General features: G+C 46.4%; 1 protein-coding gene across 5 annotated transcripts in view; it reads right to left on the bottom strand.

Moving 5' to 3' along the window:
• nlgn2a (neuroligin 2a) overlaps positions 1-24,835 on the bottom strand; it is a 288,568-nt gene that overhangs the window by 122,667 nt on the left and 141,066 nt on the right. The window lies entirely within an intron of this gene.

The following is a 24,835-nucleotide window of genomic DNA, read 5'->3' on the forward strand; positions in this document are numbered from 1 at the left end:
GGTACAATTGGAATGCAGTATCTAATTGAATCGAACGTATGCAGAGAATAAGTCTGTACTTATAATGGGAGTTGGAGAGCACTGTAGATCCCATCACTCCCATCCATCTCTTCATACGTTAAGTGAAATTACATGACACGTATTACATTACATTGAGTGTGTGCAGAGACGAGTGTCAGGTTATCCCCAATTTAAATGATATTTTAACACAAAGAGGAATTATAAGATAGGAATGATATTTTCCAAACATGATCATTTCCAATTTACTGTAGGCATGTATATCTGAAGTTGTTCTCAAGGGGCAAAATACAAATGAACAGATATAGCATAGAGACAGTAAATTGATTGATGTAAAGTGCCATGTGGCAACTTGTCTAGTCCAAATAGTCCACAGAAATAAAAATGATTGTCTATTTGGATGCTCGGCTATAGAGAGGTAGCCAGGATAACTGGAGTGGCCAAACCAGGGTTCCTAAGGGGGCAAAAAACAAATGAAAAGATTCAGTGTAGACTCCGTGAACTTAAAAACACACATTGATTTAAATTAAGTTGACAAGTGTTATGTGCATTCAATTCAATAAGCAATTATTTAGTGACAATTGTTATGCTTTTTAAAAAAACAATTTTTTTACAACCTGTGTGTGTTTGTTCATGTGTGATCTATCTTTCGGTAGCCCATAGATAGCATAGTGATGAATGAGCAGTGATGAGATGTGTGGAGACAGAGCCTGGCTGCAGACCAATCAGACCACAGTCATCATCAAACCTCCTTCTCTCTGATTAAACCCTATGTATCAGAGCAAAGGTTACACGGATCATTACCAGGATAGAAATGGGGAAATTAGGTGAGTATGGAGAGGCAGAGGGTGTATGTGGGTGCATTTCTCCAGGTGTGCGTGCATCCATTTGTGTGTATGTCCGCGTGTGTGCTTGCCTGAATGCTTGCATGTGCACGGCAGTGAGAAAGAGAGTGTCAGTTTATATACAGTACCAGTCAAAAGTTTGAACACACCTACTCATTCCAGGGTTTTTCATTATTTTTTTTACATTGTAGAATAATAGTGAAGACAAATAACACATATGGAATCATGTAGTAACCAAAAAAGTGTTAAACAAATCCAAATATATTTTGTATTTGAGATTCTTCAAAGTAGCCACACTTTGCCTTGATGACAGCATTGCACACTCTTGGCATTCTCTCAACCGGGTTCATGAGGTAGTCACCTGGAATGCATTTCAATTAACAGGTGTGCCATGTTTAAAGTTAATTTGTGAAATGTATTTCCTTCTTAATGCGTTTGAGCCAATCAGTTGTGTTGGGACATGGTAGGGTTGGTATACAGATGTCACGTTCTGACCTTAGTTCCTTTGTTATGTCTTTGTTTTAGTTTGGTCAGGGCGTGAGTTGGGGTGGGTAGTCTATGTTCTTTTTTCTATGTTGTGGTTTTGTGTTTGGCCTGGTATGGTTCTCAATCAGAGGCAGGTGTCGTTCGTTGTCTCTAGTTGAGAATCATACTTAGGTAGCCTTTTCCCACCTGTGTTTGGTGGGTGATTATTTTCTGTTTAGGTTGTTTCCCTGACAGAACTGTGCGCTTTCGTTTTCTCCGTTTGTCATTTTGATTGAGTGTTTTTTTGGTGAACATTAAATATGAACAATTTCCACGCTGCGCTTTGGTCTCATTCCAACGACGATCGTTACAACAGAAGATATTTTACCCTATTTGGTAAAAGACCAAGTCCCTATTATGGCAAGAACAGCTCAAATAAGCAAAGAGAAACGACAGTCACCATTACTTTAAGACATGAAGGTCAGTCAATGCGGAACATTTCAAGAACTTTAAAAGTTTCTTCAATTGCAGTCGCAAAAACCATCAAGTGTTATGATGAAACTGGCTCTCATGAGGGCCGCCACAGGAAAGAAAGACCCAGAGTTACCTGTACTGCGGAGGATGAGTTCATTAGAGTTACCAGACTCAGAAAATAAAGCCCAAATAAATGCTTCACAGAGTTCAAGTAACAGAGACTATTGAATCAGTCCTTCATGGTTGAATTGCTGCAAAGAAACCACTATTAAAGGACACCAATAATAAGAAGAGATTTTTGGATCCAACGGCCATGCCTTCGTGAGACACAGAGTAGGTGAATGGATGATCTCTGCATGTGTGGTTCCCATTGTGATGCATGGAGGAGCAGGTGTGATGGTGCTTTTCTGGTGACACTGTCATCTGATGTATATAGATTTCAAGGCACACTTAACCAGCATGGCTACCACAGCATTCTGGGACTATAATTTGTTTTTCAACAGGACAATGACCCACACACCTCCAGGCTGTGTAAGGACTATTTGACCAAGAAGGAGAGTGATGGAGTGATGCATCAGATGACCTGACCTTCACAATCACCCAACCTAAACCAAATTGATATGGTTTGGGATGAGTTGGACCGCAGAGTGAAGGAAAAGCAACCAACAAGTGCTCAGCATATGTGGGAACTCCTTCGAGACTTTTGGAAAAGCATTCCAGGTAAAGCTGGTTGAGAGAATGCCAAGAGTGTGCACAGCTTTCATCGAGGCAATGGGTGGCTACTTTGAAGAATCTCAAATCTAAAATATATATTTGATTTGTTTAACACTTTTGTTTTAAACATGTGTTTAGCACTTTATTGGTTACTACATGATTCCATATGTGTTATTTCATAGTTTTGATATCTTCACTATTATTCTACATTGTCACTTTATTTTTACTATTTTCTACAATATATATATATATATATATATATATATATATATATATATATATATATATATATATATATATATTCACCCGTCTGGCTGCCTGGCTGACTTATTGTTTATTAGGTTCAGCCATTTAGTACCGAGTCGGAGCCCCCTTTGCCTCCAGAACAGCCTGAATTCTTCAGGGCATGGATTCTACAAGGTGTGAATTCAAAGGATGCTCAATTGGTATCCCCCACTCAAAAGGGACCTAATCTGGGCCAGATAAACATCCCGCACATAATTACACCACCACCAGGCAGGATGAGGCCATGGACACATGTGGCTTACGCCAAATTCTGACTCTGCCATCAGCATGACGCAACAGGAACTGTGATTCGTCGGACCAGGCTATGTTTCTCCAGTGTTGGTGATTGCGGGCACACAGGAGCCGCTTCTTCTTGTTTTTAGCTGATAGGAGTGGAACCCAGTGTGTTCGTCTGCTGCAGTAATCCATCTGTGATGAGGATTGACGAGTTGTGCGTTCCGAGATGCCGCTCTGCACAACACTGTTGGACTGCGTCGTTATTTGTCTGTTTGTGGCCTACCTGTTAGCTTGCACGATTATTGTCATCCTCCTTTGACCTCTCTCATTACTGAGCAGTTTTCACCCACAGGACTGCCTGCTGACTGGATGTTTTCTGTTTGTCGCACCATTCTCGGTAACCCCTAGACACAGTCATGTGTGAAAATCCCAGGAGGCCGGCCGTGTCTGAGATACTGGAATCGGCACCACGCTCAGTCTCTTAGGTCACTAATTTCTCCCATTCTAACGTTCAATCAAACAGTAACTGAATGCCTCAATGCCTGTCTGCCTGCTTTATATAGCAAGCCACAGCCACATGACTCACTGTCTGTAGGAGCGAACCATTTTCGCGAACGGGGTACCTTGAACGGGGTGTACCTAATAAACTGTCCAGTGAGCGTATATTCACCCATCTAGCTGCCTTCATATGTTAACCCCCACTTGCTCCCAATTATCCTGCTGTATCTGTCTGAATACTATACACAGCATGCCAGTTAAGTCTGGCTCTGGCAGTGTTGTCTGTACATAGAAGCTACAAGAGACTGTAGGCCCAACTTACAGTCTGTGCGTTTCTCCTCCTTTACCCTCTCCACAACCTGCACCGCTTTGCAGAAGACAACAGCAAAACCAACAACAACTTACTGGGCTGGAGTGGCAGACACTACAGCTGTGTGAATAGAGCTATCTGTTAGCAACAGGAGAGGCTGTGTTGTTTTTGGAGAGAACAGGGTGAAAACCCTCCCCAGAGTAGCAAGCTATCCGCCCTCTTCTTCTCCCCTTCCATCTATAGCATTTGAGCCAAGAGGCTTTATCAATGAGCTCTTAGCTGTATATCAGAGGTCTGCCATTACATCCTACTCAAGCTACTCAAGATTGCTGATGACACCACCCTGGTCTCCGACGGCGAAGAGTCCAAGTACCAGGTAGATGTTGACCGCCTGGTGACCTGGTGCAGTCCCCAGGACCCTACAAAGAGTATTCCTGTTTGAACCCCAGAAAGAGTATTCCTGTTTGGACCCCAGGAAGAGTATTCCTGTTTGGACCCCAGGAAGATTATTTGTGTTTGGACCTCAGGAAGATTATTCCTGTTTGGACCCCAGGAAGATTATTCCTGTTTGGACCCCAGGAAGAGTATTCCTGTTTGGACCATAGGAAGAGTATTCCTGTTTGGACCATAGGAAGAGTATTCCTGTTTGGACCCCAGGAAGATTATTCCTGTTTGGACCATAGGAAGAGTATTCCTGTTTGGACCATAGGAAGAGTAAGTAGCTGCTGCCTTGGCAGATAGATCGTGGCTTCTATCAGTGTAATTGTCTGCATGTCCAATCCCACATACATTTTTTTGTAAATATATTATTATTATAATATAATATATTATTTTAAATATGAAATATTACAATAATTTCCTTCTTTATTATTTTCCCCTAACCCTACCACGCCTCCCCTAAGTGGAGTAAACTAATTAAATATATTTTCCTTTATTACTTCCCCCTAACCCCCCTCGCCTAATTTGAGTGAACTAATGGACAGCAATACTTAGGCTTCTACTTCCAGCTTATTCATACGGACAGTTTCACGGACAGTATATTTTACATTAGCTCTCTTTCCTGTGTTTTTAGTCCCAGCTTTCAGCTAGCCTCTTTCAGTTTTGATTTCTAGCTGCCATGTATTTTTCTACTGTGATGTTTCACAAAAGTCCTGAACATTTCTATTCTCATAGTTTATACAGATTGTAAAGATAAACACCTTTGTATTATTATATTATCGATTGATTGAATATGACTTTTCAAATCACCCAGCAGTGGTATTTGCAGAGTTAACTCCAAGTAAATGTTGCAATTTTTCAGCAACTCCTGAACCTGCGACCAAAAAGAAGCTACCTACGGGACCGTACCAAAACAAGTGATCTAATGACTGTCTCTTTGCAGCAAAATCTGCAGAGCTGGGATGGTTGTATGCCCCATATATATATTATATAAAAAAAAATAGGTTTCAAGAATTTTGTATCATCATTTAAATTGAAAAACTCTATGTTTTGAATCCGGCGTTGTTTTGTATATCAACCATGTGCCATGGGGATCTTCATAAACACTAAAGGTTTTAACGACCTGGAAGACAACAGGGGACGTACTATGTGCGGCATCTGAGGAGATTCAAACTCTACGACAATTTTGGTTCTGCTCTACACGTCCATTCTCACCTCTTCAGTCTGGTTTGGATCTGTGTCTGCCCGCTGCAAGGACAAACTGCAGCGCTTTGCCCAGTCTGCCTCCAGGACAAGGAAGATCATCGCTACCCTGTCAACCCACCCCATATTTCAAAGACTCCGCCCTAGCAGACGGTTTAGATCAATCACCACCAAAACCGCCAGCCACCTGAACACTTTCGTCCCCCGTGCTGTGGCCCTCATTACCTGGCCATCGGGCTCATAGGGATAAAGTGACTTGGCATCGGGCTGATTACTGCACCTTGTCATCAATGACCTCAAATACTAATGTGCACTATACTGCATTTGCATGTAAAACCTCTGCACAACACTGTATATATTGATCACGGCAGCATCCCTCCCTTATATAGATATATCCCCTCTGTAAATCCTGTATTCCCACTGTAATCAGCTCCAGATACAGCTCCTACACTCCAGAGTTGTACGTTTTATGTTCTGATATTGTATATTCTGTTTGGATATTGTCTATTGCTGGCACCTTCTCACCAAGGCAAATTCTGAGTATGTGTAATTGTGCTTGGTGAATAAAGGGGATTCTGATTCTGAAGAGGGCTGTGTGTGGTTTGTGTGTGTGTGTGTGAACCCTGTGACACACACACTCAATGGCAAGGTTGTGCGAGTAGCTAGCTGTTATTTTAGAGGACTCGTGATAGAATGACAGGCTGGAACGAGTGCATAAGAAGAAAAGAGGGGGAAGAGGAAGAGAAGGGGTGATGGCTGGGGTAACCAAAGAGCAACGGGGCTTTTAGCTGGGATGGAGGAAAAGAATGAGGGGGAAAAGGGTGGCGGTGGAAAAGAAGGACAAGAGTGTGTGTGTGTGTGTGTGTGTATGTGTATGTGTATGTGTATGTGTGTGTGTGTGTGTGTGTGTGCCATTGTTGTGTGGTGTTCTGGAGCAGTATACCGTGAGACACTCTGTGGGTCTTTGCTTCCCCTTCACTTCATTTCTGTAATTGATCCATCTTTAAATAGAGGAGGAGAAAAAAACAACGTCTGCCTTCTCCAAATGCTATTTATAAAGCCGGGAGAGAGGAGGAAGACGGGGGAAAGAACAAGGGAGCGTGGAACGACAGGAGTGCTACAAAGAGCTGAAGAGACGGGGTAGAGAAAGAGAGAGAGCAGAGCGACAGGAGTGCTACAAAGAGCTGAAGAGACGGGGTAGAGAAAGAGAGAGCAGAGCGACAGGAGTGCTACAAAGAGCTGAAGAGACGGGGTAGAGAAAGAGAGAGCAGAGCGACAGGAGTGCTACAAAGAGCTGAAGAGACGGGGTAGAGAAAGAGAGAGCAGAGCGACAGAAGTGCTACAAAGAGCTGAAGAGACAGGGTAGAGAAAGAGAGAGAGCAGAGCGACAGGAGTGCTACAAAGAGCTGAAGAGACGGGGTAGAGAAAGAGAGAGCAGAGCGACAGGAGTGCTACAAAGAGCTGAAGAGACGGGGTAGAGAAAGAGAGAGCAGAGCGACAGGAGTGCTACAAAGAGCTGAAGAGACGGGGTAGAGAAAGAGAGAGCAGAGCGACAGGAGTGCTACAAAGAGCTGAAGAGACGGGGTAGAGAAAGAGAGAGCAGAGCGACAGCAATAGAAACACGTGAAAAGAGTGGAAGAAACGGGAACGCTCCGAGCCCTAAAAGGGGGAGAGGGAGGAGAGGGAGGGGGTGTCGTAGGAATGGAGAATGGGAGAGAGAGAGAGAGAGAGAAGCAGGAACAGAAATTGTAACAAAGACAAATGGATAAAACACAATGGCATCGGGTGACACTTTAGAGAGGGAGCAAATAAAGTCCTGCTACAAGAGAGCAGCCAACGAACAGGGAGATGAAGAGAGCAAGAGAGGGGAACAAGCACAAAGAAAATAGGGATTAGAGAAAAAGAGTGGAGGGGAAGGAGGGAGCGATGGAGGGCTGTGTGGTGGAAACAAAGTGAAGGCAGACAGGAAGAGAGAGTGAAAGAGAGAGGGGGAGAGAGAATAGTGCAATTGTTTATTGGGGCTGTTATGAAGCCGTGGAGATAGGGTTGTCTTTGTTGGAGGGGGACAGGGTTTTGTGTTCTCTCTTTCTCTCTCTCATTCCATTTGCTCTCTCTTCTCTCTCTGTCGTTCCACTCTCTCTATTTCCACTCTCTCTCTCTCTCTCTCTCTCATTCCATTTGCTCTCTCTTCTCTCGCTGTCCTTCCACTCTCTCTATTTCCACTCTCTCTCTCTTCTCTTTCTCATTCCACTCTCTCTCTCTCTCTTCTCTCTCTCTTTCCACTCTCTCTCTCTCTCTCTCTCTTTCCATTTGCTCTCTCTTCTCTCTCTGTCGTTCCACTCTCTCTCTCTCTTCTCTCTCTGTCGTTCCACTCTCTCTATTTCCACTCTCTCTCTCTTTCTCTCTCTCATTCCATTTGCTCTCTCTTCTCTCTCTGTCGTTCCACTCTCTCTATTTCCACTCTCTCTCTCTCTCTCTCTCTCTCTCTCTCTTCTCTCTCTGTTGTTCCACTCTCTGTTTTCCACTCTCTATTTCCATTCCATTTGCTCTCTCTTTCTCTCTGTCTCATTCCATTTGCTCTCTCTTCTCTCTCTGTCGTTCCACTCTCTCTATTTCCACTCTCTCTATTTCCCACTCTCTCTATTTCCACTCTCTCTCTCTCTCTCATTCCATTTGCTCTCTCTTCTCTCGCTGTCGTTCCACTCTCTCTATTTCCACTCTCTCTCTCTCTCTCTCTCTCTTCTCTCTTTGCTCTCTCTTCTCTCGTCGTTCCACTCTCTCTATTTCCACTCTCTCTCTCTCTCTCTCTCTCTCTCTCTCTCTCTCTCTCTGTTGTTCCACTCTCTGTTTCCACTCTCTCTCTCTTTCCTCTCTCTCATTCCATTTGCTCTCTCTTCTCTCTCTGTCGTTCCACTCTCTCTATTTCCACTCTCTCTCTCATCTTTGCTCTCTCTTCTCTCTGTCGTTCAACTCTCTCTATTTCCACTCTCTCTCTCTCTCTCTCTCTCTCTCTCTCTCTCTCTCTCTCTCTCTCTCTCTCTCTCATTCCATTTGCTCTCTCTTCTCTCGCTGTCGTTCCACTCTCTCTATTTCCACTCTCTCTCTCTCTCTCTCTCTCTCTCTTCTCTCTCTCTGTCGTTCCACTCTCTCTCTTTCCACTCTCTCTCTTCTCTCTCATTCCACTCTCTCCCTTCTCTCTCTTTCCACCCTCTCTCTTCTCTCTCTCTTTCTGTCTTTCCCAGTACTCCTTGATCACCATCTAGGCTGAAACTCAGTGTAGCCAGCCACTGAAATATCACCATCTAGGCTGAAACTCAGTGTAGCCAGCTACTGAAATATCACCATCTAGGCTGAAACTCAGTGTAGCCAGCCACTGAAATATCACCATCTAGGCTGAAACTCAGTGTAGCCAGCCACTGAAATATCACCATCTAGGCTGAAACTCAGTGTAGCCAGCCACTGAAATATCACCATCTAGGCTGAAACTCAGTGTAGCCAGCCACTGAAATATCACCATCTAGGCTGAAACTCAGTGTAGCCAGCCACTGAAATATCACCATCTAGGCTGAAACTCAGTGTAGCCAGCCACTGAAATATCACCATCTAGGCTGAAACTCAGTGTAGCCAGCCACTGAAATATCACCATCTAGGCTGAAACTCAGTGTAGCCAGCCACTGAAATATCACCATCTAGGCTGAAACTCAGTGTAGCCAGCCACTGAAATATCACCATGCAGAAACTCAGTGTAGCCAGCCACTGAAATATCACCAGGCAGAAACTCAGGGTAGCCAGTCACTGAAATATCACCATCTAGGCTGAAACTCAGAAAACAAGTCAGAATTATCACTACGCTAAATTGTATTGTCCTGTTGTTTGTTGTGTTTTTTTGCTCCTGAGTCTAAACCCAGAGCTGAACAGTGCATGTCCTTGTCATCTGTTCAGACTAAAACAGAGGCGGGAAGACTCCAACTCCCATGATCCCTTTAGCCCCACTGTTACAACCAGATGACGACAAAAACACACACAGAAGAGTGTCCTCATCCTACAAAGAATTTCCTTTAAATACAGAATACTTTTCACTCTGCTTTCACACACCCTCTCCACACACACCCACGACCTGCCCCCTAGCAACCTCCCTAGCAACCTATCGGTGGCCTGGTAGCATAGGTCACAGGGAGTTTGGGGAGACAGTTTGTGGTCCTCTAGTCTCTCTGGCACCATCAGTGGAGTGAGCTGCATGAAGTTAGAAAGCTCACTGGCAGGGGAATCTGTAACACTACCACTGACAGGAGACTGGCACCACAGTGCCCAAACTCCAGTCATTCTCTCACACACACACACACACACACACACACACACACACACACACACACACACACACACACACACACACACACACACACACACACACACACACACACACACACACATTTGCCTCAAATTTCAAGCCCTACCTTCCTATAAGGGGTTCAACTGTAGCTGAACAGAGTGGAACAGTTATCTGTCATGTTGGGTTGGGACTGAGAGAGCAAACAGAGGGAATTGAACAGATGTCTGTTAGAAATTATTACTGAAACGCAACTATTTCTGGGCATGGCTCCGCTATACCAAATCCCACTCTAAATCTCTGCCTCCATCTTCCTGTCACCACCTAGCTCCCATCACAGTCTTTTCTACAGGCTTCTATCAACCTAGAAACCAGGGAGAGCCACTGGTCCTGCTGAGCTGCAGTGTGTGCAGGGTTCTGGTTCTGCCCAGCTCTACCACACCGCTTAACCTATTACAGTATCTTCAAGTCAAACATATTACATCTACTCTCTCAGTTAATAAAACCAACACTTACATTATGTACTGGGGCGCAGTAACATTTACACCCAACACCAACCACCCGAGATAGCTTCAATTCACCCTCTCTAGAATACATTTCCACCCCTCTGAGTTTGTTTCATCTTAACGTTTATTCCTTCCAGTGAGTTGTTCCTTGCCACTATGCTACAAAACTACTGCATGCACAGGAGTCTAATAGGCAAGGGAACTGAGCCAGCCTGTCTTCCTCGTTTCCCTGGGTCCCTTATAGCCGTAACACACGGCCCCTCAGCACTGGCCAAGAGCAGAACACAAAGTGTGTCAAGACTCAAGCGGTCGGTATCCTGGCTGTGGTAGCGGACGGGCAGTGAAGTGCCAACTCTCTCTCTCTCATCGCTCCGCTCTTCCTCTTTCCTGTCGTTGACTCTCTCTCTCTCATCGCTCCGCTCTTCCTCTTTCCTGTCGTTGACTCTCTCTCTCTCTCTCTCATCGCTCCGCTCTTCCTCTTTCCTGTCGTTGACTCTCTCTCTCTCTCTCATCGCTCCGCTCTTCCTCTTTCCTGTCGTTGACTCTCTCTCTCTCATCGCTCCGCTCTTCCTCTTTCCTGTCGTTGACTCTCTCTCTCTCTCATCGCTCCGCTCTTCCTCTTTCCTGTCGTTGACTCTCTCTCTCTCTCTCTCATCGCTCCGCTCTTCCTCTTTCCTGTCGTTGACTCTCTCTCTCTCTCTCTCGCTCCGCTCTTCCTCTTTCCTGTCGTTGACTCTCTCTCTCTCTCTCTCTCTCATCGCTCCGCTCTTCCTCTTTCCTGTCGTTGACTCTCTCTCTCTCATCTCTTCCTCTTTCCTGTCGTTGACTCTCTCTCTCTCATCGCTCCGCTCTTCCTCTTTCCTGTCGTTGACTCTCTCTCTCTCATCGCTCCGCTCTTCCTCTTTCCTGTCGTCGCTCCGACTTCCTCTTTCCTGTCTTGACTCTCTCTCTCTCATCGCTCCGCTCTTCCTCTTTCCTGTCGTTGACTCTCTCTCTCTCTCTCATCGCTCCGCTCTTCCTCTTTCCTGTCGTTGACTCTCTCTCTCTCTCATCGCTCCGCTCTTCCTCTTTCCTGTCATTGACTCTCTCTCTCTCATCGCTCCGCTCTTCCTCTTTCCTGTCGTTGACTCTCTCTCTCTCTCTCTCATCGCTCCGCTCTTCCTCTTTCCTGTCGTTGACTCTCTCTTCCTCTCTCTCTCATCGCTCCGCTCTTCCTCTTTCCTGTCGTTGACTCTCTCTCTCTCATCGCTCCGCTCTTCCTCTTTCCTGTCGTTGACTCTCTCTCTCTCTCTCTCATCGCTCCGCTCTTCCTCTTTCCTGTCGTTGACTCTCTCTCTCTCTCGCTCATCGCTCCGCTCTTCCTCTTTCCTGTCGTTGACTCTCTCTCTCTCTCTCATCGCTCCGCTCTTCCTCTTTCCTGTCGTTGACTCTCTCTCTCTCTCATCGCTCTGCTCTTCCTCTTTCCTGTCGTTGACTCTCTCTCTCTCTCTCATCGCTCCGCTCTTCCTCTTTCCTGTCGTTGACTCTCTCTCTCATCGCTCCGCTCTTCCTCTTTCCTGTCGTTGACTCTCTCTCTCTCTCTCTCTCTCTCTCCGCTCTTCCTCTTTCCTGTCGTTGACTCTCTCTCTCTCTCTCTCTTCGCTCCGCTCTTCCTCTTTCCTGTCGTTGACTCTCTCTCTCTCTCTCTCTTCGCTCCGCTCTTCCTCTTTCCTGTCGTTGACTCTCTCTCTCTCATCGCTCCGCTCTTCCTCTTTCCTGTCGTTGACTCTCTCTCTCATCGCTCCGCTCTTCCTCTTTCCTGTCGTTGACTCTCTCTCTCTCATCGCTCCGCTCTTCCTCTTTCCTGTCGTTGACTCTCTCTCTCTCTCTCTCATCGCTCCGCTCTTCCTCTTTCCTGTCGTTGACTCTCTCTCTCTCTCTCTCATCGCTCCGCTCTTCCTCTTTCCTGTCGTTGACTCTCTCTCTCTCTCTCTCTCATCGCTCCGCTCTTCCTCTTTCCTGTCGTTGACTCTCTCTCTCTCTCTCTCTCATCGCTCCGCTCTTCCTCTTTCCTGTCGTTGACTCTCTCTCTCTCATCGCTCCGCTCTTCCTCTTTCCTGTCGTTGACTCTCTCTCTCTCTCTCTCTCATCGCTCCGCTCTTCCTCTTTCCTGTCGTTGACTCTCTCTCTCTCTCTCTCTCGCTCCGCTCTTCCTCTTTCCTGTCGTTGACTCTCTCTCTCTCTCTCTCATCGCTCCGCTCTTCCTCTTTCCTGTCGTTGACTCTCTCTCTCTCTCTCTCATCGCTCCGCTCTTCCTCTTTCCTGTCGTTGACTCTCTCTCTCTCTCTCTCATCGCTCCGCTCTTCCTCTTTCCTGTCGTTGACTCTCTCTCTCTCTCTCGCTCCGCTCTTCCTCTTTCCTGTCGTTGACTCTCTCTCTCTCTCATCGCTCCGCTCTTCCTCTTTCCTGTCGTTGACTCTCTCTCTCTCTCTCATCGCTCCGCTCTTCCTCTTTCCTGTCGTTGACTCTCTCTCTCTCATCGCTCCGCTCTTCCTCTTTCCTGTCGTTGACTCTCTCTCTCTCTCATCGCTCCGCTCTTCCTCTTTCCTGTCGTTGACTCTCTCTCTCTCATCGCTCCGCTCTTCCTCTTTCCTGTCGTTGACTCTCTCTCTCTCTCATCGCTCCGCTCTTCCTCTTTCCTGTCGTTGACTCTCTCTCTCTCTCATCGCTCCGCTCTTCCTCTTTCCTGTCGTTGACTCTCTCTCTCTCTCATCGCTCCGCTCTTCCTCTTTCCTGTCGTTGACTCTCTCTCTCTCTCATCGCTCCGCTCTTCCTCTTTCCTGCTCCGCTCTTCCTCCGCTCTTTCTTTCCTGTCGTTGACTCTCTCTCTCTCTCTCCGCTCTCTCTTTCTCTTTCCTTGACTCTCTCTCTCTCATCTCCGCTCTTCCTCTTTCCTGTCGTTGACTCTCTCTCTCTCTCATCGCTCCGCTCTTCCTCTTTCCTGTCGTTGACTCTCTCTCTCTCTCTCTCTCGCTCCGCTCTTCCTCTTTCCTGTCGTTGACTCTCTCTCTCTCATCGCTCCGCTCTTCCTCTTTCCTGTCGTTGACTCTCTCTCTCTCTCTCATCGCTCCGCTCTTCCTCTTTCCTGTCGTTGACTCTCTCTCTCTCTCTCTCATCGCTCCGCTCTTCCTCTTTCCTGTCGTTGACTCTCTCTCTCTCTCATCGCTCCGCTCTTCCTCTTTCCTGTCGTTGACTCTCTCTCTCTCTCTCTCATCGCTCCGCTCTTCCTCTTTCCTGTCGTTGACTCTCTCTCTCTCTCTCTCATCGCTCCGCTCTTCCTCTTTCCTGTCGTTGACTCTCTCTCTCTCTCGCTCCGCTCTTCCTCTTTCCTGTCTCTCTCTCTCTCTCATCGCTCCGCTCTTCCTCTTTCCTGTCGTTGACTCTCTCTCTCTCTCTCATCGCTCCGCTCTTCCTCTTTCCTGTCGTTGACTCTCTCTCTCTCTCATCGCTCCGCTCTTCCTCTTTCCTGTCGTTGACTCTCTCTCTCTCTCTCATCGCTCCGCTCTTCCTCTTTCCTGTCGTTGACTCTCTCTCTCTCTCATCGCTCCGCTCTTCCTCTTTCCTGTCGTTGACTCCCTCTCTCTCTCATCGCTCCGCTCTTCCTCTTTCCTGTCGTTGACTCTCTCTCTCTCTCATCGCTCCGCTCTTCCTCTTTCCTGTCGTTGACTCTCTCTCTCTCATCGCTCCGCTCTTCCTCTTTCCTGTCGTTGACTCTCTCTCTCTCTCATCGCTCCGCTCTTCCTCTTTCCTGTCGTTGACTCTCTCTCTCTCATCGCTCCGCTCTTCCTCTTTCCTGTCGTTGACTCTCTCTCTCTCATCGCTCCGCTCTTCCTCTTTCCTGTCGTTGACTCTCTCTCTCTCTCTCTCATCGCTCCGCTCTTCCTCTTTCCTGTCGTTGACTCTCTCTCTCTCTCTCATCGCTCCGCTCTTCCTCTTTCCTGTCGTTGACTCTCTCTCTCTCTCATCGCTCCGCTCTTCCTCTTTCCTGTCTCTCCTCTTCGCTCCGCTCTTCCTCTTTCCTGTCGTTGACTCTCTCTCTCTCTCATCGCTCCGCTCTTCCTCTTTCCTGTCGTTGACTCTCTCTCTCTCATCGCTCCGCTCTTCCTCTTTCCTGTCGTTGACTCTCTCTCTCTCATCGCTCCGCTCTTCCTCTTTCCTGTCGTTGACTCTCTCTCTCTCATCGCTCCGCTCTTCCTCTTTCCTGTCGTTGACTCTCTCTCTCTCATCGCTCCGCTCTTCCTCTTTCCTGTCGTTGACTCTCTCTCTCTCTCTCTCTTCCTCTTTCCTGTCGTTGACTCTCTCTCTCTCTCCGCTCCGCTCTTCCTCTTTCCTGTCGTTGACTCTCTCTCTCTCTCTCTCGCTCCGCTCTTCCTCTTTCCTGTCGTTGACTCTCTCTCTCTCTCTCTCTCGCTCCGCTCTTCCTCTTTCCTGTCGTTGACTCTCTCTCTCTCATCGCTCCGCTCTTCCTCTTTCCTCTTTCTCTCCGCTCTTCCTCTTTCCTGTCTGACTCTCTCTCTCTCATCGCTCCGCTCTTCCTCTTTCCTGTCGTTGACTCTCTCTCTCTCATCGCTCCGCTCTTCCTCTTTCCTGTCGTTGACTCTCTCTCTCTCTCTCATCGCTCCGCTCTTCCTCTTTCCTGTCGTTGACTCTCTCTCTCATCGCTCCGCTCTTCCTCTTTCCTGTCGTTGACTCTCTCTCTCTCTCATCGCTCCGCTCTTCCTCTTTCCTGTCGTTGACTCTCTCTCTCTCCGCTCTTCCTCTTTCCTCGCTCCGCTCTTCCTCTTTTCCTCTTTCCTGTTGACTCTCTCTCTCTCTCATCGCTCCGCTCTTCCTCTTTCCTGTCGTTGACTCTCTCTCTCTCTCATCGCTCCGCTCTTCCTCTTTCCTGTCGTTGACTCTCTCTCTCATCGCTCCGCTCTTCCTCTTTCCTGTCGTTGACTCTCTCTCTCTCATCGCTCCGCTCTTCCTCTTTCCTGTCGTTGACTCTCTCTCTCTCATCGCTCCGCTCTTCCTCTTTCCTGTCGTTGACTCTCTCTCTCTCATCGCTCCGCTCTTCCTCTTTCCTGTCGTTGACTCTCTCTCTCTCATCGCTCCGCTCTTCCTCTTTCCTGTCGTTGACTCTCTCTCTCTCATCGCTCCGCTCTTCCTCTTTCCTGTCGTTGACTCTCTCTCTCTCATCGCTCCGCTCTTCCTCTTTCCTGTCGTTGACTCTCTCTCTCTCTCTCTCTCGCTCCGCTCTTCCTCTTTCCTGTCGTTGACTCTCTCTTCCTCTCTCTCTCTCATCGCTCCGCTCTTCCTCTTTCCTGTCGTTGACTCTCTCTCTCTCTCTCTCATCGCTCCGCTCTTCCTCTTTCCTGTCGTTGACTCTCTCTCTCTCTCATCGCTCCGCTCTTCCTCTTTCCTGTCGTTGACTCTCTCTCTCTCTCTCATCGCTCCGCTCTTCCTCTTTCCTGTCGTTGACTCTCTCTCTCTCTCTCCGCTCGCTCCGCTCTTCCTCTTTCCTGTCGTTGACTCTCTCTCTCTCTCTCATCGCTCCGCTCTTCCTCTTTCCTGTCGTTGACTCTCTCTCTCTCTCTCTCATCGCTCCGCTCTTCCTCTTTCCTGTCGTTGACTCTCTCTCTCTCTCTCTCATCGCTCCGCTCTTCCTCTTTCCTGTCGTTGACTCTCTCTCTCTCTCTCTCTCATCGCTCCGCTCTTCCTCTTTCCTGTCATTGACTCTCTCTCTCTCTCTCTCATCGCTCCGCTCTTCCTCTTTCCTGTCGTTGACTCTCTCTCTCTCTCTCTCATCGCTCTGCTCTTCCTCTTTCCTGTCGTTGACTCTCTCTCTCTCTCTCTCTCATTGCTCCGCTCTTCCTCTTTCCTGTCGTTGACTCTCTCTCATCGCTCCGCTCTTCCTCTTTCCTGTCGTTGACTCTCTCTCTCTCTCTCTCATCGCTCCGCTCTTCCTCTTTCCTGTCGTTGACTCTCTCTCTCTCTCTCTCTCTGAAACGTGTTGCTGTCAGCGGTTAACTGGAGGTGGGGTGCTGTCGCTGCCCAGGCGACGTTGACAGAACGTTATAGGAATGTTAGGTGGGAGTTGACAGGCCTGCTGGTCTATAATGTAACAACAACGTTAGGCTGACAAGACAGGCCTGCTGGTCTTCTGCCGTCACTGTACTGTGCAGGTCTCCAGTCTCACAGCCTCTCCTTTTCTCTTTCTCTACGCATTCTTTCCACCCTCTCCTCTTCTCTTTCCACCCTCTCCTCTTCTCTTCTCTTTCCACCCTCTCCTCTCCTTTCCTCTCCTCTTCTCTTTCCACCCTCTCCTCTCCTTTCCTCTCCTCTTCTCTTTTCATCTCCACCCCTCCCTCTTCTCTTTCCCACTTGTCTCACCTTGTCCTCTTTTCTCCTCTCCTCTTCTCTTTCCACCCTCTCCTCTCCTTTCCCTTTCCCACTTGTCTCACCTTGTCCTCTTTTCTCCTCTCCTCTTCTCTTTCCCACTTGTCTCACCTTGTCCTCTTTTCTCCTCTCCTCTTCTCTTTCCACCCTCTCCTCTTCTCTTTCCACCCTCTCCTCTCCTTTCCCTTTCCCACTTGTCTCACCTTGTCCTCTTTTCTCCTCTCCTCTTTCCACCCTCTCCTCTTCTCTTTCCACCCTCTCCTCTTCTCTTTTCCCCCTCTCCTCTCCGTTCCCGTTCCCACTTGTCTCACCTTGTCCTCTTTTCTCCTCTCCTCTTCTCTTTCCACCCTCTCCTCTCCTTTCCCTTTCCCACTTGTCTCACCTTGTCCTCTTTTCTCCTCTCCTCTCTCTTTTCTTTCCCTTTCCCCCACTTGTCTCATCTTGTCCTCTTTTCTCCTATCCTCTTCTCTTTTCTCCTCTCCTCTTCTCTTTTCTCCTCTCCTCTCCCCCTTTCCCACTTGTCTCATCTTGTCCTCTTTTCTCCTCTCCTCTTCTCTTTCCACCCTCTCCTCTCCTTTCCCTTTCCCACTTGTCTCATCTTGTCCTCTTTTCTCCTCTCCTCTTCTCTTTCCACCCTCTCCTCTCCTTTCCCTTTCCCACTTGTCTCATCTTGTCCTCTTTTCTCCTCTCCTCTTCTCTTTCCTCCTCTCTCCTCTCCTTTCCCTTTCCCACTTTCCCTCATCTTGTCCTCTTTTCTCTCTCTTCTCTTTCCACCCTCTCCTTTCCCTTTCCCACTTGTCTCATCTTGTCCCCTTTTCTCCTCTCCTCTTCTCTTTTCTCCTCTCTTCTCCTTCCCTTTCCCACTTGTCTCATCTTGTCCTCTTTTCTCCTCTCCTATTCTCTTTCCACCCTCCTCCTCTCCTTTCCCTTTCCCACTTGTCTCATCTTGTCCTCTTTTCTCCTCTCCTCTTTTTCCACCCTCTCCTCTCCTTTCCCTTTTTCCCACTTGTCTCATCTTGTCCTCTTTTCTCCTCTCCTCTTTCCACCCTCCTCTCCTCTCCTTTCCCTTTCCCTTTCCCACTTGTCTCATCTTGTCCTCTTTTCTCCTCTCCTCTTCTCTTTCCTCTCTTCTCCTTCCCTTTCCCACTTGTCTCATCTTGTCCTCTTTTCTCCTCTCCTCTTCTCTTTCCTCCTCTCTTCTCCTTTCCCTTTCCCACTTGTCTCATCTTGTCCTCTTTTCTCCTCTCCTCTTCTCTTTTCTCCTCTCCTCTTCTCTTTCCACCCTCCTCCTCTCCTTTCCCTTTCCCACTTGTCTCATCTTGTCCTCTTTTCTCCTCTCCTCTTCTCTTTTCTCCTCTCCCCTCCTATCGTGTCCTTCCATGTATCCACCTGTTCTACTTCCTGTTCTATACCAGTCTTGTGTCTTCTCATATCAACTATATTGTTCCAGCCTGGGTTTGCCTGTCCACTTATGCCTTACATAGAAATAAACATCTTCACTGTACAGAGTGACTAACCCACTATGAGACTCACAATGGAGGAGGTGTAGTACAGGGTGTATTCTTCCAAGGTTTAGTTAGTAATTAGAGGGAAAATACCCAGACAGCAAAGACAAGTATGTTCTGTAGTATTTCAAAAGACTGAGAATAGACTTGTGAGATGTGTGTGAATGGGAGATATGATGTGTGTGTGTGCATGGGGTGTGTGATTGCACACGTGTGTGTGTGTGTGTGTGTGTGTGTGTGTGTGTGTGTGTGTGTGTGTGTGTGTACTATGGTGAGAGGAGAAGGAACAGAGATGAAATTCTAAGACATCAGCAGATGAGATCCTGTGGCCCAGAGGCAAAGCTGCTGTTACAGGAGCCAATACCTGTGTACTGCAGAAGCACACAACATCAGAGAGAAAGAGAGAGACGGGGGGGAAAGAGAGGGAGGGAGCAGAGATAGAGGGAGGGAGGGGAGGAGGAAGATAGGAGGGAGGTAAGAATGGAGGACAGTGAGGGGGAGAGAGAGAAAGAGGGAGCAGAGAGAGGGGGAGGGAGACAGGGAGATGAGGAGGAGAGCAAGAGAACAGAGAGAGAGGGAAAGACAGTGAAAGAGAGAGGGGTTGGAGAAAGAAGTGAGGAGGGAGAGAGAGAGAAGAAGCAGAGAGAGAGAGGGGGATGTGGAGGAGAGAGAGAGAGAGGAAGCAGAGAGAGAGGGGGATGCAGAGGAGAGAGAGAGCATTGAGAGAGAGAGGCAAAGAGAGTGAAAGAGACAAGGATGGGAGAGGGAAGCGAGGAGGGAGAGAGAGAGAGGAAGCAGAGAGAGAGAGAGGGAGAGCGAGAGCATAGAGAGAGAGGGAATGAGAGAAGGATGGGAGAGAGAAGCGAGGAGGGAGAGAGAGAGGAAGCAGAGAGAGAGAGAGAGGGAGAGCGAGAGCAGAGAGAGAGAGGGGGAATGAGAGAAGGATGGGAGAGAGAAGCGAGGAGGGAGACAGAGAGAGAGAGGGAAGGGGTATAGAAAGAGGGAGAGAAAACAGGGCAGAGAGAGAAGGCAGTACAGTAATGAGTGTTGAGTCCGACAGAGAGAGCAGAAGATGAGAGGTTGTGAGAAAACTCAAGAGAGAGGCAAAGAGAGGGACACACTACAGAGCTACCTCTGCATCTTCCTCCACCATTAACCAATTTTACTAAGAGTGCACTCTGGTTAGCTCTTGTCAGTACTCTACCATCTCTGTCTCTAGACCATTTCTTTCATCTTCTCTTTACTTTGTTCCTCTATGTTATCTTGAAGAGCAGGGTAATAAACAGATAATAAAGTGATATAAAGTACATTCATTAAGATATAACTATTGTTCACCAAGTCCTGATTAACATACAGAACATTGCAGCCTCGATTCAAAGACTCATTATAGGTGAAGTAATAAGTATAACATCGTGGAATTATAATAATAATAATATGAATAATAATAATAATGTGATGGGTGCATATACACTACATACCAAAAGTATGTGGACACCTGCTCATTGAACATCTCATTCCAAAATCATGGGCATTAATATGGAGTTTTGGTATTTTATTAGGATCCCCATTAGCTGTTGCAAAAGCAGCAGCTACTCTTCCTGGGGTCCACACAGAACATGACACATGACATAATATCGCCCAACATGGCAGAACATTAAATTACATGATCAGCTCAAGTGCAGAACTACATACAGTTGGTCGCCCCTTTGCTGCTATAACAGCCTCCACTTCTGGGAAGGCTTTCCACTATATGTTGGAACATTGCTGTGGGGACTTGTTTCCATTCAGCCACAAGAGCATTAGTAAGGTCGGCACTGATGTTGGGCGAATAGGCCTGGCTCGCAGTCGGGGGTTACAATTCATCTCAAAGGTGTTTGATGGGGTTGAGGTCAGGGATCTGTGCAGGCCAATCAAGTTCTTCCACACCGATCTCGACAAACCATTTCTGTATGGACCTCGCTTTGTGCACAGGTGCATTGTCATGTTGCAACAGGAAAGGGCCTTCCCCAAACTGTTGCCCCAAAGTTGGAAGCACATAATCGTCAGGAATGTCATTATATGCTGTAGTGTTAAGATTTCCCTTCAATGGAACTAAGGGGCCAAGACCGAACCACGAAAAACAGTCCCAGACCATTATTCCTCCACCAAACTTTACAATTGGCACTATGCAGGTAGTGTTCTCCTGGCATCCGCCAAACCCAGATTCGAGTCCAATGGCGGCAAGCTTTACACCACTCCATCCGACGCTTGGCATTGCACATGGTGATCTTCCATGGCCGAGGCAGGCCTTTTCATGAAGTTCCCGACGAACAGTTATTGTGCTGACAATGCTTCCAGAGGCAGTTTGGAACTCGGTAGTGAGTGTTGCAACCGAGGACAGACAATCTTGACTTGCTACACCCTTCAACACTCTGTGGATCCATTCTGTGAGCTTGTGTGGCCTACCACTTCACGGCTGATCCGTTGTTGCTCCTAGACATTTCCACTTCACAATAACAGCCCTTATAGTTGACTCTAGCACGGCGGACTTGTTGGAAAGGTGACATCCTAAGACGATGGCACGTTGAAAGTCACTTAGCTCTCGGTAAGGCCTTTTACTGCCAATGTCTTCCTATGGAGATTGCATGGCTGTGTGCTCAATTTTATACACATGTCAGCAACGGGTGTGACTGAAATAGCTGAATGCACTAATTTGAAGGGATGTCCACATACTTTTGTATATATAGTGTATTTGTCCTATTTCACACGTACAAAAGACAGATGTGACATATTAATGCTATTTTTCTCAAATCAGACACCCTGTATAGTCTGGCTGTAGTTTAGGTAACATGTTTTTATTGTCCTGTTTAAGTACTTCACATGTAAGGTCGAGGACACCGCTTTCCGGGGAAAATGAGTCTTTCTGTTGCACTGTGCTGCATATAAATAGAGTTGTTTTCGCATGGTTTTATTGCAGAGAAACTGCACTGATTCTATCAATTTTTCAAAATGTTTGTAAAGTTTCTTGGTCAAATATTGAAAACATTTCTTGGTATTTCGTGATAAATGTTAGATTTTTTTTCTTCTAGATTTACCAACATGTCCTTGGAGCAACTACACTGAACACAAATATAAACGCAGCATTGGTCCTCTGTTTCATGAGCTGAAATAAAAGATCCCACAAATGTGCCATATGGACAAAAAGCGTATTTCTTTCAAATGATGTGCACAAATGTATTTACATCCCTGTTACTGAGCATTTCTCCTTTGACAAGATAATCCATCCACCAGACAGGTGTGGCATATCAATAAGCTGATTAAACAGCATGATTGTTACACAGGTGCACCCTGTGCTGGGGACAATAAAAGGCCATTCTAAAATGTGCCGATTTGTCACACAACACAATGCCACCTATGTCTCAGATTATGAGGGTGTGCAATTGACATGCTGACTGCAGGAATGTCCACCAGAGCTGTTGCCAGATAATTGAATGTTCATTTCTCTACCATAAGCCACCTAAAACATTATTTTCGAGAATTTGGCAGTACGTCCAACCAGCCTCACAACCGCAGACCACGTGTAACTATGCCAGCCCAGGACCTCCACATCTGACATCTTCCCCTGCAGGATCGTCTGAAACCAACCACCTGGACAGCTGATGAAACTGTGGGTTTGCACAACTGAAGAATTTCTGTACAATTTCTGTACAGAAACCGTCTCAGGGAAGCTCATCTGTGTGCTCGTCATTCTCATCAAGGCCTTAACCTGATGGCGTCGGCATTGTAACTGACTTCAGTGTGCCAATGCTCACCTTCGATGGCCTGGCATCGTGTGGGCCAGGGGTTTTCTGATGTCACCGTTGTGAACAGATTGCCCCATGGTGGCGGTGGGGTTATGGTATGGGTGGGCAAAAGCTACAGACAACAAACACAATTGCATTTTATTGATGACAACTTGAATGCACAGAGATACCTTGATGAGATCCTGAGTCCCATTGTCGTGACATTCATCCGCCGCCATCATCTCATGTATCAGCATGATAATGCACGGCCCCATGTTGCAAGAATCAGTACACAATTCCTGGAAGCTGAAAATGACCCAATCCTTCCATGGCCTGCATACTCACCAGACATGTCACCCATTGATCACGTTTGGGATGCTCTGGGTCGACTTGTACGACAGTGTGTTCCACCCACGAATATCCAGCAACTTCTCACAGCAATTGGAGAGGAGTGGGAAAACATTCCACAGGCCACAATCAACAGCCTGATCAACTCTATACGAAGGAGATGTGTCGTGCTGCATGAGACAAATGGAGGTCACACCAGATACTGACTGGTTTTCTGATCCACACCTCTACCTTTCTCTTAAAGTATCTGTGACCAACAGATGCATATCTGTATTCCCAGTCATGTGAAATCCATCGATTGGGGCCTAATGAATTCATTTAAATAGACTGATTTCCTTGTATGAACTGTAACTCAGTAAAATCTTTGAAATTGTTGCATGTAGCGTTTATATTTTTGTTCAGTGTAATCGACAGGTCTATGATAAAACAGAGATAAACGTAGAGGTGAAGTAAATGCGAGTGCAAAGTGTGTGTGTGTGTGTGTGTGTGTGTGTAAGGGTCTGTGATCATGTTGTAGGGGCTCAGGTGGGCCTCAGTCCTTTTTGATAAAATTTGATGGAGGGGTGTGAGAGAGCGGGACAGTGACACACACACACACACACACACACACACACACACACACTCCTATCCTCAGAGATCAATCAATCTTTTTATATGGGGTCAGTATAGAACATTGCTACAGCAAAATAACCTCCTTACCTTCACAACACCTGAACCTAGGAGAAAGCATTACGAAGTGCTAGTCAAGGACTTGCAGTTGTCCTTGACAACATGTTTCTTCTTTTCTTTGGCTTGAATATGATGTCTTGAATGACTACTGAATGCTTTCTGTTCACTCATTAAAATCAGAAATGTTTTTTTCATACAAAGCATTGAAAGTGTTCAATAAAATGTCTGTGTTATACAGAGAAACTGAATTGGACTATTGTAAGACTAAGGGTCCACTCAGGTGATATGTATCGTGATGGAATTCACTATCAGGCCAAAGCAACAACTGTCAAATAGCACCGTGACAATGCCTCGAGTCGTGATAGGAAGTCAGAGGCAGGAAGTACAGTAATACTTGGGCTATGTTCCAATTCTCTCTTCTACGTCCCAAAGTGTACACCTGTTCACGTCTCTTTACTAATTTGAAAGGAATGACTGGCATAAGAAATCTGGTGGAAACGCCCCCTAGCACACACCTTAACAATTCAATGCTTTAAGGTTTGTGGGAATTAGTGAACAAGTGAACACTTCAGGAGAAAGAAGATTTTATTGGGACGGACCCTTATTCACGAGGACACAACGTCGAACAATATTTACAGAGAAATGTATTCTCTCTCTCTCGAGATGTATTGTGTTTTAAGTCCTCTGTCTGACATGAGTCTCTAGCAAAATGAGGTGGATTTTCAGCTCGACACATGACATTTCTATCTGAAACTTTGTAAACAGAAGTGACACCCTCCTGAATAAGCTCCAGGAGTTAGTATTAAGTCCTTCCTGTATTGAGGACTTAGGAGTCCGGTTTTTGAAAGGTGACATGGGTGGAGGTCTAGTAAACAGAGGTATGAATTAGTATTTGACATTTGGAAAATTCAGTGACGTTATGAGGTCAGGGACAGGTATTCTGTTTTCAGAAACATGATCTATTGTAAAACATTAATTTCATGAAGCCAATCTGTCGTTGGCCCCACGAACAGGTTGCCTTTCTAATAGCCATATCACAACCTGTGTCAATGTGTTCGAACTCCATATTATCTTTACCCCAACTCTGCACACCTTTCACCTAAGAAAATACCCAATAAATATCAAAAGAACACCCAAGAGAAAAATATGAACTTTTGTACACTCAAAAAAAGAGCTGAAACATAGGAAAATGATGTGCATCATATCGACAACAGCCATTTTCTATTGGTCAAGAAATGACTCCAAGAGGCAAGATGGGGGCAGCTAATAGTGTTGTTGTGTCTGTTTCTGTTGAGAAAACACAAAGGAAGAGGCCTTCATTCTGATAAAAAGGAGAATAATGTATTTCTTTAAAAAAAAAATCTACATTTCTCCCTTTCTATCTCTCTCTCTCAATTTTGCCCTCTCTTTCTCTATCTGGCTCAGGCTCCCCTAACCTTGACTTTTGAAGCTGGGTACATCTATCCCACCGTGAGTCATATCTCAATAGCTATTCGGCTGCATCACATTAACATTAACTTTAATTAATGTTGTGGGAGGAACAACAATGGTGAAAGAAAAATGTTATATAGAGGCCATATTCCAGGTCGTCAAACTCCCTGTCTAGTCAGTCAGTCAGGCAATGTGTCTGAGAGGTTTTTTTTGTATACGAAATGAACTCTATAGAGATGACACAATGTTGATTTCATAACTATTTTATTAGTCTAATCTTGCCCACCAGCCGGCTCTTTCTCGCTGTATGCGATAGCAATTGAACCTGGTGATGAGGTTAGCCAAGGACTGTCATCATCAAACTGCTATTAAGCTAATGCTTTC

The sequence above is a fragment of the Oncorhynchus tshawytscha genome, linkage group LG10 (genome assembly GCF_018296145.1).
Source record: "Oncorhynchus tshawytscha isolate Ot180627B linkage group LG10, Otsh_v2.0, whole genome shotgun sequence".
In the NCBI taxonomy this organism is placed as follows: domain Eukaryota; kingdom Metazoa; phylum Chordata; class Actinopteri; order Salmoniformes; family Salmonidae; genus Oncorhynchus; species Oncorhynchus tshawytscha.